Here is a 16,154-nt window from a genome sequence, read left to right as displayed (position 1 = left end):
ATGGGATCAGAAAGGAACAGGTAGAACTTTCCATCAAACTAGGGTCTGTAACTTGTTTGTTAAGTTTTTGGTTTTGTATTATTTCTTGTTTGTTGTCTGTTTGAACTTCCAAAACTGCTGAAAATCATGTAATAAGTCAGTCCTATAACGAGTCATGCAACCGTGCCCGATTTAGTTAAGGTTTTTCGTAAACAAAAGAGACTTTGTAAATAAATAGATAATAATGTATATATAATACCTTAAGATTTTAAAAAATAGTTCACAAAGATAAAAGAAAAGTTGAAAAGTCAAATTCAGAACCCCACACCAAACGGAAAACAGAACAGTACTAAAAGTTCCCCAAAGAAACAACGATAAAACGAATTACAAGTGTTTGTGGGTGAAAACCGTTTCTGCTGATTTTGGTAAATTTGGGTGTCTGGATGAGAAACGAATCTAAACCTTAAACAATGCACTGCACGGGAGTACTTTTGATTCGAGAGAGCAATATGTACAATCCTGGCTTAAACCAAGAAATGGCCATTCCAGGCTTGCTTTGGTGGCAAAATGAAGGATAAGGGTTGGTCTTAGGGAGGGAAGCGAGAAGAATGTTCAGACCAGAATCGTTGATTCTGAAGGTGTGGTTGTTTATGCTTGTATATGAAAATAGAACTGGCTAGCAGAATGGAAAGCTACCAGGTGATTTATAGATACTGTATCGTTGCCGACCAAAACTTGTTGTTTGGTGAAAATAGGTGAAGCCTATTTATACAAGTCATATTGAAACGTACCCTGGTCTCGTAGGAAGTGGAAACGATAGAGTAACGTGTAAGCGTCAGTCATTATGCTTCCATGATGGAGGAGGTGAATTCGTTTACACCGTTACTTTTTACCACCACTAATTGTCCTGTTTCATGACACTTTCTTGTAACGGGCGCATTGCACGCCACGCGCTTTAAACCACCAGGCCAATACCCTGATGAGCATCCCCCAGTTTGTGACATGTTTGATGTCTCGAGTGTTTTCGTGGAAAACATGTAGCACTTTGCTACGTGTGGCAAGTCAAAGTCAAGGGACTTACCGCAGGAAAATAACATGCAATGCTATTAGGCTCGTTTTGGCTGGTCTCCTAAAAATTGCCACAGGTTTGTCAGTTCAGTGGTGAACTTCGATGGCTGAGATCGCATCTCATGAAGGAGGGTAGCCGTTGATTATGGCTACCTTGTGTTGGCACCTGATAATGGCGCGGTGGTGTTTTGGTGTACGCTAGTGGAAATGTGGCATGGCTGGCATGGATCGTGCATGCCAGTGGCACGGTGATGCAAGTGGCGCCTGACGTAGCCATGACCACTAGATTTAGGCAGCTGGTCGCCTGAAAATTGCCACAAGTCTGTCATTTTGGTGGCGAACTTGGATGGCTGAGATTGCATCTCATGAGGAAGGATGGCCATTGATTATGGCCGCATATTGTTGTATAGAGAAGTGGCGCCATTGGCATAGCGGCATGCCAGTGGCGTAGCCGTGGCAGCTGTTTTGGCATATTGGTGTTAGACCCAAATATGGCTTCTGGCAACATTGGCCATGTTGTTAAGTTAATCTTGAGGTCTCAGGAGATCCACTGAACCCAGTTGGCATGTCAAATTTTAGCTAAATTAGGATTTGGCGTATCGCAACTCTATTTAGAACGTGCAGCATGACTGTGGTGTGGTGGCGTGGCTGGAATAGTTAGCACATGCCAGTGGCACGAAGTAGCGCCTGGCGTAGCCATGGACGCTAGACTTTGGCACATCGGTGTTAGACCCAAATGTGGCATGGCAACATTGGCCCTTTTGCCACATCAATCCCAACGCTCTGGGAAACATTACTTGGCTTGTTTGGCGTATCAACTTTGCCTAAACTAGGGTTTAGCATGTCGAAACCCTAATTGGTGCGTGTGGCATGCGACAGCGGCATGGCGACACTTTTTTGTGCAAATGGTGCCATAGCTATGCCAAAGGAACTATGGCAAGGTCGTAGTGTGGAAACGACCACAGGAGTAAGGATTGCCGTGGTGGCTATGATATGACACCATTCCTCGGGCTTCCTGGGCCCCACACGACTCACGGCATGTTGTGGGACCGAAGTGGCATAATTTGTGTTGCAAAAATTAGGGTTTTGGTTAATGCAGGGTCGTGCTTCTGACTAGAAAACCCTAATTTGAGCTTATCATGGCGTTGGCCCCGAACATGAGGTATTTTAGCACGTAGGGTGCTATTTATGGCGCGTTTTGGAAGGTTTGGCATGCCATTAGCATGTTGACGCGGTAAGTGGCATGTTTGGCACGTGTACTTGGCAGTCCCGTTTGGCATGTGCGATTGGCATGCCGTTAGTATGTTGGCACGGTTTTGGGAAGTCAACATAGTATGACGACATCTTAACACCTCTTTTAAAGCTGTGGAAGGTTTAGAGCAACCTGATTGGTCGAAAAAGGGAAGGCCATCCAAACATGGTGTGGCCACACTTCCAGCGTGAGTGTGGCGGCTTTAGGGCGACCTGATTGGTCGATGGAAACTGGGGTCGGCAGGTATGGGCCCAACCACAACTGGTGTGAGCGTGGTGGTTTTAAGGCGACCTAATTGGTCGAGGGAAGTAGGGCTGGTTTAGGATGGGGACGTGGCCAATGACAAGTGGCGCCAGCTGGCCTAACGCATGGCCACGCCTTCCTTTGCTGCTGCGGCTCCCTGTTTCCTGATTCTGGGAAAGGTTTCGCACCTTCTAATCCATGACGGATTAACTACCTAGTTTGCCTAGGCTTATTTTCGACAAGCAAGATATGGTATACTGCGCAAGGCGTAAAAGTAATTGATTAAATTCTATGTGTTGACACAGAGTTCTTTAAGTTCATAGCCAGAGAGCAACATGCTTTCTGATTGAATACCTTATGCAAAGACCTCATCCTTGATACTTGGAAATTCGTGTTGCTCTGCTGCGAGTGAACACAAATTGTCATGCCATATCAACATTAAGGGTTCAGTCGGGGAACATAGCACAAGAAGCATTCAAAGAAACTTATATTAATCGAATGTAGGAAAGGAGCCAAAATCTACAGAATACTTGGGATTGTTGCCACATGCACCATTCTAGGTAAATTTCATAAGAAAATATTGAGTTGCTCAATGAATGTGCCAGTAAAGAGGTGGAAACTCCTGGCTTCGTTTCCTTACAGAGTGACGTCACATCAGATGTAAGGTTTTACAATTTTAACCCTAAGCTAAAAACCACCATCAACATTAAGTCCCCTGTTTAGCTCGGAAAAGTGGATTGTTGCGGGGTAAGCATGAGATGGTGACAGATAAGGATAGAATCGAAACAGAAAGTCATGAAGAGATTGTCAGGAAGATTTGGCTAACCTTTGTCAGGAGACATGAATAATCTATGATCCTTGCATTGACGGCTTTGCATAAATTCGGCTTGGCCATGGGGTGTTGGCATCAGTGTTTTATATTTGGCTATTGATCGGCAGAGGTGGCATTGCAACTTGGTCCGCGGAACGGGCGTTGACTAGGTTGGAAAGGTAGACGGCGCTGCTTTGGCTGGCTAGGGCATGATCAATGGCGCTGCTGGTTAAGGCGTAGACTATTGGCGCTGGTTTGGCCGCGGACTGATGGTGCAGGTTTGGGTGTGGACTTGGATGGGACGCGGACTGTTGGCGCTAGCTTGGTCGCGGCTTGTTGGCGCCATGGAGCTTTACCAGCACGGGTCCGCTTGCCTCTTTCCGTATATAGCCCAAAACAAGAAACCTTCCTCCATTCGAACTCCAAAAAGGTGCTATGCCTATAAAAGGTGTCACCTATCCTCTTTACCTCGTATCATTGTCTTTGTTTCCACGTCTTGGTGCTAGCGGCAGAGTGGTAGCAATAAAGCAGGTGAGCATATTCCAGGTACGTATCTCCATGCTTCTTCTTTTTGTTTGCTCTTCTGTTGTTTGTGTAAACCCTAGACATAGGCATATCTTCCATAAACTCGTAGAAATATTTCCATATGAATGACTCTTCTCTGCTAGCGGTATTGTAGTAACATTAGACATCACATTGATAGTATGTAAACCAATTATTATGCAAAGTAGGCGTGCACGGACGGTGGCTGCCATTAATTCTTTTCCCATGAAATCTAGCTCTAGGGTTTTATTTTTCGTTTTATGGACGTGCACACAACTTTCCTGTGGGACCCACTCTTCCTTTGGCCGAGAGTATACTTCCTGATGCGAGACACAATTTTGGCTAGGGGCGCGTTTTCCCGTGGCAAAACATGGCTTGTTGAAGCGAGTATCAGTCCCCACTCCTTTGGCTATGCGTGTTCCTTTTGGCTATATGTACTATGACTTGTGGCCAAACAAAGTTTCCCATAGAAAACTTGTCGCGGATTTTTTGATCATCGTACTTGATTCTGACAAAACCCTCATGAACGGTTTTCTCCAAAGTAGTAACTTTCTGTTTTGCTTCGTTGTAGTTACTTTAAAAGCATAAGGAATTTTGTTAAGATGTCACCTGAAAGCAGTTCTGCCGTCACATCGAGAAGTGCTAACAACTCCAAGCCAAACACAGATGATGAGTTTTTTACAAAGTCTGTTACAGTTACAAGGACCCATCCCAAATTCGTGCCAACTCTTCTGACTGATTCAGAAAATGATGGAGAAGTCCAATCAGTCTGTCCAGATGTGGATGGGGCAAAACGATTTGCTGGTTTTACGGAATTGAGGAGATGACCGTACGGAGGAGACTCCTTGAATCGAGAGAAATGTTCAACCTCACATAGATGCACTGCAAGAAGGGAGTGCTTTGAATTCGAGAGATCAATATGTAGTACTCCGGCCTAAACCAAGACAATGGTCGTTCCAGAGTAAATTCGGTCACAAGAGAGGATGGGTCGATCTGTAGGAGGGAAGCTGAGAAATGTGTGGAATCAATGTAATCAAAGATTGTAGGTGTGTTGTGAATTCTAAATAAGATAAGTTCTGAATGATTGAAGTTGCTCAGTTGAGAGTAATTGCTCAATTGATGAGGTGTTGATCTCGTGTTGTCTGTGAGACGTGAGATTCTTCGTTGTTCCCCAATCATGATTCAGAAACTTATTTATATTGCTGGAATTGTAGACACCATGATCCCATGAAGTGTGACAGTTGATGGAATCAAAGAGTGGGAGAATGGAAATCATGTTTGAAACCAGTTGCTCATCGTGCGGAGACTTGGTCGATTTTCCATCCACTACTTTGTTAACTCCTTAAACTGATTGCACGACTTGTTCACATTCCCATCGTGTGTATGAACACACATGTCGTAGACCGCCAGACCAAAACCCTAGTTGATATCCCCCATGTGACACGATCGACGTCTCGTGGTTAATTAGTCAGTTGTTGACTTCATGACTTTATGGGACGATGAGTCCATGTATTTGCTGAGTTGATCATCATTTTGCAAAATGTTCTGAAGCTCATGAATTGAACGTGTCTGTTGAGACAGAGGTATAATTCTCACGTTGATAGTTGAGGTGAGCAAGTATTGTTCATTCAATGAATTGTTGAATATTGAGGGTTGAATCAATATTCCTTGGTTTGATAAAATATTGCTCATCTGAGCAAGTGTTGCTCGTCTGATGAATTATTGGTAGCGTGACCAAAATAATACATTAATTAGAATACTAGTAGGTAATTGAACGAGCATAATTAATAAGAATATTGATCATGAGATCGTCGTAAAGTTATTAGTGTTCGAATCTGGAATTATGATCCTTGGACTCAGAAACCCTAATTTGATCAATTGATGACCAATTGATGATTTATTTTAAAATCAACCATGGGACGAAGGAGTGACCGGTTACATAGGATCATGGACCAATCATGTAGTGCCCATATGCTCATGTGAGAAAATACCAAGGTCTCTTGAAGAGCTGATGACTTGTTGATGAAAGAATGATTCAATGCTGGTTCAATCATTTCTCTTATAATGCTCGTCTGAGCCTTAGGTGATAAAACCTAATTAATTATGAAGAGGTGAGGGACCGACCAAGGGGTCATGAAATCAGCCATGGGTGGTCACGGGATCGACTGACGATCATTCCATAAAAATCCAAAATTATTTGGAAGAGTTTCGGACCTAATACATGCAATTGCTCAAATTAGGTCAAATCATGAAAATACGTGGGACCGGCTCATTACGAGCCAAGGATCCAACCCTGGTCGGTCAAGGTAACATGCTCACGTCGTCAACAGTTCGTGTTTCAATCCTGAGAATTTTGATATTTTCTGGCGTGCAGTTGAGCATCCATTCGAGAAAATATGACAAAATTAGGGTTTTGCTGAAACTAAGGAAACTTCATGAGATGACGGAAAATAATTATAAAATGAAGGAATATGTGGCGTGGGACCCTAGAGCCATGGCTTGGCCGGCCGTCCAGTGACCACGGTCCCATGGTGCCTTTTCCTAATTTTATAATGTTTTTCATGATTTTATGAAAATATCATGAAATCAAGGAATTTTGTTGAAATTAAGGAGTTTCCTTAAAGTGAGAGTTTCCATGGGATCAAAGAAGCAAATAATATTAAAATAATAAAGTAAGGGCGTGTGGGACCGGCTAGGGCATGGACGGCCGGCTTGGGCCCGGTCCCACGAGTTTCTTTAATTTTATGTATTTTATGTGTATTTTTCCATGATTTGAAGGAATTTTCATAATTTGAGAGAAATACCATGAAATCAAGGAATTTTATGGGATCAAGGAAACCTTAAATTAATAATAATAAAATAATAGGGCGTGTGGGACCGGATGAGGCATGGACGGCCGGCTGGGGCCCCACGGGTTTCCCTAATTTTATATTATATTTTCCATGGTTTTGTGAAAATACCATGAGATGAAGTAGTTTTCATGCGTTTAGGGAAATAATAATAAAATAATGAGGAACCATGAGGTGTGGAGCCGGTTGGCCAATAATCACGACCCCACAATATTTTCCCTAATTTTATATTATTTCCTTGGTGTGAAGGAAAAACCACGAAATCGAGGAGTTTCCTCAAAACGAAGGTTATTTGTTCAAATGAAAGGATTTTCATGAGATCAAGGAAAATAACAGAAAATATGACAAAAATATAAAACTGGCGTGGGATTGACCACGACACGGCCGTCCAATCGGTGGGCCCATGCTCCCAGCGCCTTGGTCAATGTTTTAATTATTTATTATTTTCCTTCCTATTTTGTATAGGTTCATCGTTTCGTCGTATTCTGAAATACTCGTTCGTGCGGTGATTGATAATGCATCATCGTTGAGTACACTTGCACCTTTTGAGCCGGGGCTTAGTCAGAGGTAGCTCAGACACCCGTGCATTGAATATTTATTACTAACCCATGGCATTCTGCTGGGAAGAACCATAGATTGAAGTAACGAAATATTACGAAAATATTTGAATATTTTCAGAAATTCAGTGGATGAATCCAAGAATTTAAGAATAATTAACTGATGGCTCTATACTCGCAGAGCAAGCTGTCTAGGAGCATTAATTATTCTGACATGAGCTTGCTGGAGCTTCATATCCTTTATATAGTCAGGGAAAGCTGTTGTTTGTATCCTGAAGACGTTATCGCTCTATACTAGCAGATCAAGCTGTCTAGGAGCCGTCAATCTCGTGATTATATATAGAAATAATTACTGAAGTGTTCAGTATTCATGAGATATACCGTTGTCCAGCCGAGAGACTACATTTCTGCATGTACTCTGAGAGACAGTATTCTCATTCAGAGGTTCGCTGAGAGACCCGTGTCTCAATACTCGCGTCTGATTGCTGGATCAGAAGTTCGTATAATTATGGGTTTACGATTTTATCCTTTGTCGAAAATCCACCATATACATTAAGTCCCCTGCTTAATGAGGAAAGCCGTGTTCCTCAGTCAGCATTGAATGGTGATTTTCCGGTCATAAACAATATAGGTAATTGAACTTAGTCGTAAGTTAAGACGTTACCGGATTTCGATAATACGAGAAAACCATGACTTGAATGAAGATCCCAGTGGCATGATAGAGCATCGCTTGATGAGCATAAATTGGTGTTGAACCACTGATTTGTACGACGGGACCTTGGTCGTTTAGGATTCGCGGGCCGGGCCCAATAAGGAAATCCTTGTGGAATTAGGTTTTGGAAATAAAATTTGATATGAAAGGGAAATAATCCCTTTCCTTTTTTTTTATTTTCCACGACCAGCACCTTCATCACCTCCCCACCACCTTCACGCCAGCAACAGGAGGAGAAAATTTTCACGCCGGTCGCCGGAGCACCGACCGCCGCCGCCACAGTCCGGCCAGTTTCCGGCCGGTGCCGACCAGGTACGATTTTTTTTTTGATGTTTGCTGATGTTTAGATGAGTTTCATGAAGTGATCATGTTGAAATCATATATTTGTGTATGTGAGTAGGATTTTTGTCGAAAACCCCTTGTTGTTTGAAAACGTATGTTCGTTTGATCGTTAGTTTTGAAAACTAATAATAATCCCTGATTTAGGAGATTTTTTTTTTTTTTTTTTGTATATGAACTTAGGTCCAGTGATAAAACTTAGTTTATGAACTTTCATGTGAACCAAGGTTTTACCAAAAAAAGAGTGAATTTTCACAAAATCGAAGTAAACCTTCGTTTTAAAGAATGACGATTGTACGAAGGAAAAGGTTTTTTTTTTATGTGGACTTGTGCCCAGTGATAAAATTTTGTTTATGAGCTTTCATGTAAATTAAAACTTTATCCTATAATGTGTGAGCTTTTCCAAAATTGAAATAAACCTTCGTTTTAAATGATACGAAGGAAAAGAGATTTTTTTTTATGTAAAATCGTAGGCTGTCCACGAAAAATATTTTTGTAAACAAAACCGTGACATGCTCTACAGAAAATATTTTTTTTGTGTGTGAGTTGTAACTCACAAAACAAAAACGTGAGTTATTGTTCCCGTTTTCGTAAATATGTATTTTCAAAAGCCAAGTTTGATTTCGAGTAATATTCAAAGTAAACAATTATTTGTGATGAAATAATGTTTTAGTTTTCATAATTCCATGGTGAATGTTCACATAGTAAAAATGTTCATGATTTCACGACAATCTGAGCTTCATTCGTTTTTTGTAGGTTTCGAAGAAACGAACGAGTTTTGAGGTGTTAACTCTAGCATTACTATCACTATCGTTAGTGGAGGCATAAAAGGTAAGAGTTAAGAGTTACCATTAGATGCTTGTACTCCCTTGATTTATTTCTGGGCGACATATTGAAGTAGACTGTAGTGTGAACTTTACAGCTACTCCGCAAAGATGTCCAACTCCCAAGCTAACGACACTCCAAGGGACGAAATGTGTATTGATGATGATACCTACAGAGATGAGACATGTATGGATGAGACTTCCGTTGGAGAAGAAGAGGATGAAGCCTCTGGAATTAAGAATGTCCCGAATATAAATGATGCATTTTTTGCAGAGGTTGAGCAGGAAACTGAGAATCATCTCAAATCTCTAGTGTATCATCTTCTGATAAATCCCAGAAATGTTACTCAGAAGAAATTGGTGACTCCTAAGACAGTGATTCGGTTTTGTCTTGAACGAGGTATCTTCCTTGCATCAATCATAGAGTTTAAGCTTTCTCGACGACCTTTGGAAAAATTCTCTGGATGGGCGAGACATATGGTGGGTTTCCCTCATGTCAGGGCTATGCTCGATCAGGCGCAAGTGACGAGAGCTATTCAGGATTCTGGAGACTTATTCATGTTCCATGATGCGAGAGGTATTGTGTCTCTACTTGCTCGTTGTGTATTCCCACTCACACCTTTATATGCAGATGGGTAGAGTTTACCGTTACCTTAGAGGACGTGGCTGCTTTGATGCATCTCCCAATCACGGGCAATCTCCCTGGGGATCTTTCAGATGAGGAGGCTGCGGTTTCTAACATTTTGGCAGCTGCAATGGAGGAAGTGAATAAGGCATCTGGCAGTAAAGGGTGCTATGCTCATTGGTTGACACGCTGGTGGCCAAAGGACGAGATTTCTGATAAACCCATCGACGGTATGTTACCCGTTGCTGCTTTCTTATGTTTATGGCTGTCGAGAGACATATTTGAAGACAGTGAAAACTTGTTGAAGACCTTCGTGATCCCCTTTGATATCAAGATGGCTCAAGGTGAGCAACTCCCAATAGGTATCCTGTTCCTGGGTTCTTTGTATTCTAACTTAGACTCCTTGGTTATAGACTCCAGTGTATCGAATGACTTTATGAAGATTGAGTGATATGCCAATACGATGTTTCTTCAAGCTTTGATGTGGGAGCACTTCAAGAATTATGCGCCTATTCCACGTAATATTTTGCAAGGACCGAATGCTGATGCTCGTCACATTTTCTCTGAAAAAGATAATGCCAGGATCACGCGTTGGTCTACAAAGCAGCCTCGGTCTAAAGCACGTCTTATTGATGTGTTGGATGATGAATCTGAGTTTAACTTCCGCCCGTGGGTGTCAGTTCCTGCTTATGTTTCCCACCCAACAACTTTCAATACTGGAGAGAGTGTGATGCTGATGTCTGGTGCAAATCTGAGTGATGGCGAAAGATCTTTCATGTTGAGTTGTACCCCTGGTCATTTGATATAGGCTATATACGGAGGACTCTCAGTGGAGGAATATAATATTGACAGAGCAACTCGACAAATGGGTATGGATCAGTGTATTCCAACTTTTCGAAGGAGGAAGCCATCAGTTGAACAACTTAGAACCCATTTAGACCATACTCACGTGGAAGGAAGTAATTACTGGTTCCCTTGCTCCGAGAGATTTGCATATGTAACTCCAGGTTATGTAGACTTTTGGGATCAACAACTTCAGCGATTGCATGATTACGTGATGGTTGGTCAGCCTCCAGCGAAGGATCCTCCTTCTACTGAGATGATTTCTGGTCGACCAAGATTGAAGTATCTCTCTGGTGATAAATGAAAATCGTCTCCAGGGTCTTCTCAGGTATGTCTCTTCGTATAATCTTCATGAAATTATAAGAACTGTATTCTAATTACGTTACTGAATTTTACCACATGACGGTCGTAATGTAAGACATCGAATCCGTGTAGATTTCTCAGAAACTGAAGCGATTGTTCACGGTGGAAAAGGAAGGAACAAAAGTTATAATCTGTTACCTAGTACCATAAATTCCCCAGTTGGTTCTTTAGTGAGTTCTCGGTATTCCCCTTGTTGTGACTTTTTCTCGCCCACATTATTAGGATCATGAAACCAATATTGTTATTCCGTTGCAGAATTTTACTCCATCAAGTATCAATGGTCTTCGGTTTCCTGCAACAATTCCTGATTTGAGCGATGAAGAAGAAGCCGTAAGTATCCCTTCGCATATTCAATTATGATGCTTTTTAGATAAAATGTTGATTGTTGAGGATGTGTCCAGGAGGATGTCGTCATGGAGACGGGGAGTGATGATACTCGACCATTCTCTGAGAATAGAGACGAAGGCACCTCCAAAGAGTCGGAGCCGAATAAAAGTAATGAGCCCTTTGTCGTTAACACGGACAATCCCAATTCCTCGAACACTTCAGAGATCCCCCAAGTAAGTACATGTACTATATCCTCTTCATAGAAGTATGAAAGTGCTGATTTGTGAATGAATGAATGAGAATCCATGTGTATACATGAAAAACTTAGTCGAAATTCGTCGTCAGAAAATTCAGAACTCAGTCTTTTAGCAAAAGCGTTGTAAAACCTTCATCTGGAGTCGGATTTTCATGATCGGCATATGCATATTTAAGCCCGGAAAATTTCCAAGCTATAATGAAGAAGCTTTTTAAGTTTTGAGCACGTTCAGGGCCTGAAAAAGGCGAAACAGTAAACTTCCAGGAGACTTTCAGAACTTTTTCAGATGGTATGTTGCTCAATGTTTTGACCACATCTCCTAGCTTGTTCATCGGATTGTCATGAAATTTTGACACGTTGTAGAGGACATACATATAAAGAGAATGGTATATAACCCATATTCAGATTTCTTGTAGGTTTCTCCCAGTTTTTCTTCTAGTACAGGGCAGAGTACAGTTTCTTCAGACGAGGTTACCGCAAAACGTATCTTCATGACTTTCATACTATTTGCTCGCGTCTTGGGTGCATAATGATGAACTTTGATGATGTTGCATTGCTTGTATACTGTATTTTATAATCTCACTTGGTTTCATGCTTAAATGACTCTAACCTCATGTAATCTTCGTATTAGGTGTCAAATACCGAAGTTGAGGATATTGAATCCAATGAGGATAACTCGAACTGCCCTGGAGTTATTGATGAAGAAACAACCATCGCTACACTTCAAGGACATGATAAGGTTGTCACTGAAGTTGTGGAAACCCAGATTGTTGCTGCTTCAGTGAAAGAAGAAACTGAAACACCGGTAGAGAATATTATTGCCCTGATTGTAGAAGCTTCCCCAGTAATTGAGAACCGTATAGTGGTGCATGAATATCCAAGTGCATGAGTTGCTTTTGATCCTCCATTTGAAGCTTCACTACCGTATCATGAACTAGTTGGTGGATTCAGCATTCCCATTGGATATGCAGGCTTGTATGAGAAAATATGGAAGGAGTTTGGTCACATGATCGTTGATAATAACCCTGGACGTGCTTATGCCTTAACAATGCAAGTAGGTATTATCTTGCGTGTTGTGAGTGATATATGCACCAGGGTCAGAAATACCGTGACTCCAGATATACTCTTTGATTGGGAGTTAATTTGGAGAATTCAGAAAGACTTGGCTTCAATGTGAAGTGTCTTCGTAAGCAAATGAACGCTATCAAGGACTCATGTGAGAACAACATACCCTTACCCAATGATGCGGTGATGGAGAAAGAAGACAAGATTGCCAGGCTGACTGAAGAGTTGAACAAGGAGAAGGCGGCTTTGAAGGCCTTGAAGGATGCAGAGGAGCGAAAATCCTTTTTTGCTGATTTTCTTTGATTTCCGTTTTCATGATCTCTTGAACTTATGAACTTCTGAGAGATGTGAGGTTTTTGTTTGGGTTTTGATATTAGCTGGTTTTGGATTGATAGATGGTTAAGGATTTCTTTTGGATTTGATAGATATTTTGTTTTGAGAAATATGAACTGAATTTTGATAAATTGTTGAATTCAAATACTGATTGAAAGTATTGCAAACATTTTGGAGGAATTGAAATACAATGAAAGAAAATCCTAAATGCCAAATCCAGACGTCATGAATGCTTCAAACGCCCAGTACCTCAAATGTTTGATGATTTCAGACAAACGCCTTAAGCCAATTCTCGTGAATTACTGGTAGGGTTCTGCCATCTGTGTTGATCAGTTTATAGTATCCTCCGGTTATGGACTTATCAACCATAAATGGTCCTTCCCAATTGGAGTTCCTTGTAGAATGAAGACCACGCTGAGCTGCTTTGAGAACCAGGTCCCCTTCATGAAATTTGTTAGGTTTGGTCGACCGCGCTTTGAATTACTTCTCTTGATTCGGAACTCCTCGTGTGACGAAATTCCGTGACTGTGGCACAAATGGACATTCGTGCAGAAAGGAGTATCCTTCATAATGTCTGTTATGCTTAGCCACATCCTCAGCAATGGATCTCTTGATTGGATGATCAACCTGAAGAAGTTCTGAATCCCACCATTGGGTGTAATATTGCTGAGGGGAAATTATCCACTCATAGCATCTTGCAATTGTTAAATTGTTCGCGGAGTGAATCCCTTGAACCAAATAAGCATATTTGAAAACTGACGATATGGGCACATGAGAAGGAATAAAACTTGCCTGAGTGCGAAATCTCTTGACGAAAGTGTTTGGATGTTCCTCAGGCCTTTGTGTAAGTTCTGTCAAGGCTTTGACCTCCTCCAGATACTCGAATGGTGAGATATCTTCTTTTTATTCCTCTGAGTCAGAGGTTTCTTCAGTGGAGAGATGTGTAATTGAAGGTGTCAGTGTCACCTTCCTATCATGAATCCATGTGCGTCCAAGAATCATGTCATATCCTGAATCTTCTCGGATTATGTAAAACTTGGTCTCAGTGCAGACCAAATTTTCTTTGACTTTGAACATGACGTAGCCGTACGCGTCTCTGGAAACTCCTTCGTGATCTCTGATTTCCATGGGGGCATGAGTAGATTCCTGTCGAGTAATGCCCGCGGCTCTGAGAGTTTTCAGAGGGATGATGTTGACGGCAGTGCCGACATCAACAAATGCTCTATTGAACTCGTTTCCTTTGATGTGCACTGTGGTGAGCAGTCCCCAGTCATACATTTCTTTGTCCGTCGCTGGAGGCTCAGTAAATGTCTCTTGAATTAGTAGACGCTTGCCTGACACGATGTGGTTTAATGCAGCAAACATGTCTTTCCTTTGAGCTTTTGATAAGTATAGCAATTCGCAGATGTGCTCAATTAAGGATTGGACTGCCTCTTTGACGGGAGGTTCAGAAAGAGTGAAGGTTCTGACGGGAAGGGGATCTTTGTGTACTCCTTCAGTCCCCAAATTGAGTTCTCCCGATTCGACTTTTTCCTTAAATATACGCTTCAAAGTTTTGCAATCAATTGTGGGATGGCTGAAAAATCTATGAAAGCGACAATAACGAGGATTTTTCATGGCCTCTTCAGTTGGTTCCTTCTTGACATATGGCAACTTGATTACGCCGTCTTGAATCCAGGCGTCCAGTAATTCGATAACTTCTTCAATGGAGCAGGGGAAATCAGGTGCTTCTGGATCTTCCATGTGTTGAGGAGGAGCTTGCACATTATCCTTCTTTTGCGCCTTTGAAGGGGTTGAGGAAGTATGCTTGCGTTGTGGTTCAGCTTTGCGTTTGCTCCCTTCCGCAACAACATTTGTGGATGTTTGAAGGTTGTATTGTTTTTTGATCAAACGTCTGATGTTGCCTCTGGTCTCTCGTGGTTCTTCATCTTTTGCAGTCTTAGTCCTTTCAAGAAGATCAGGTGCAGTAGTTGCCGACCTCTTGGCTGCTTCATGGAGTTCTGAGAAGGTCTGGAACCTGAGATTCTCCAATAAGGCTCTGTAGACTGGAATCATTCCATTGATGCATAAGTCCACAAGTTGCTACTCTGTGACATTCGGATCATGGCAATCCAGTACTTGAACTCTGAACTTTTTCACATAATCGTTAGGATGTTCGTTGTTCTTTTAAAACATCCTTCCGAGATCAGAGAGGGTAACTTGCTCTGAAACGAAGAAATACTTCCTATAGAAAGCATTAACCATTTCTCCCCAACTGTTGATAGTTCCCGGTGCGATTTTGTTGTACCGGGTGTACGCCCTGCCTTTCAAGGACTTTGAAAATTCTTTGAGGCGAACAACATGGTTATGCTTATGTTCACCCAAAGCTTCTAGGAACCGATAAACATGTTCCCGAGCATTGCCGATTCTGTCGTACAAAGTAAAGGTTGGAGAGATATAACCTTTTGGAAGAGGAATCCTCTGCGTAGCAGCAGGGTATGGAGGATGGTGACGATGGACATGTGGGGTCTTGTCCTTTCCACGGATCTCCAGAAGGCGTTCCAAATCTTCCCGAGTAATGAAGTTCGATGATTCCTTTGCTGATGGATCGTCTGCAGCTTTACGGACTTCATCATAATCCACTGTATGAGTCGGAATTACCGCAGGATCAGTGTCTAAGGATTTTTCCTTCTCTTTTCCTTTTTCTTGAGTTTTCTCTGACATCTTTTCAGTGAGATTCTTAAGATAATTAAACAGCTCTTTCTGTTTAGTACCATATCGGTTTGATTCTGTGCAATGGTCTCTTGCACTTTGATGAGATCAACAATGGTAGGTGGTGGGTTTCCTCTGACTTCCTCAGGGTGTCGGCCGAACATAGGATGACCTTCCGTATTAGCATGAGGAGGAGTAATATCATCACCGCCAGTGTTAGAGGCCAGAATTGTTTCCGGGATATCCTCATTGTTGTTGTTGCTGGTGCTACCATCGTTTGTGTTAGGATCTGCGATCGTACGTGACCTAAGATCAACCATCTTGTGAAAGCTTGAGATTGCAACCAAGAGATTAATCCCCCACTGTGGTCGCCAATCTGTGGATGGGGCAAAACGATTTGCTGGTTTTTACGGAATTGAGGAGACGACCGTTCGGAGGAGACTCCTTGAACTGAGCAAAATGTTCAACCTCACA

This window comes from Papaver somniferum, chromosome 7, assembly GCF_003573695.1.
Source record: "Papaver somniferum cultivar HN1 chromosome 7, ASM357369v1, whole genome shotgun sequence".
Taxonomy (NCBI): domain Eukaryota; kingdom Viridiplantae; phylum Streptophyta; class Magnoliopsida; order Ranunculales; family Papaveraceae; genus Papaver; species Papaver somniferum.
The sequence above is the reverse complement of the archived record's forward strand: the minus strand, read 5'-3'. Positions refer to the sequence as shown.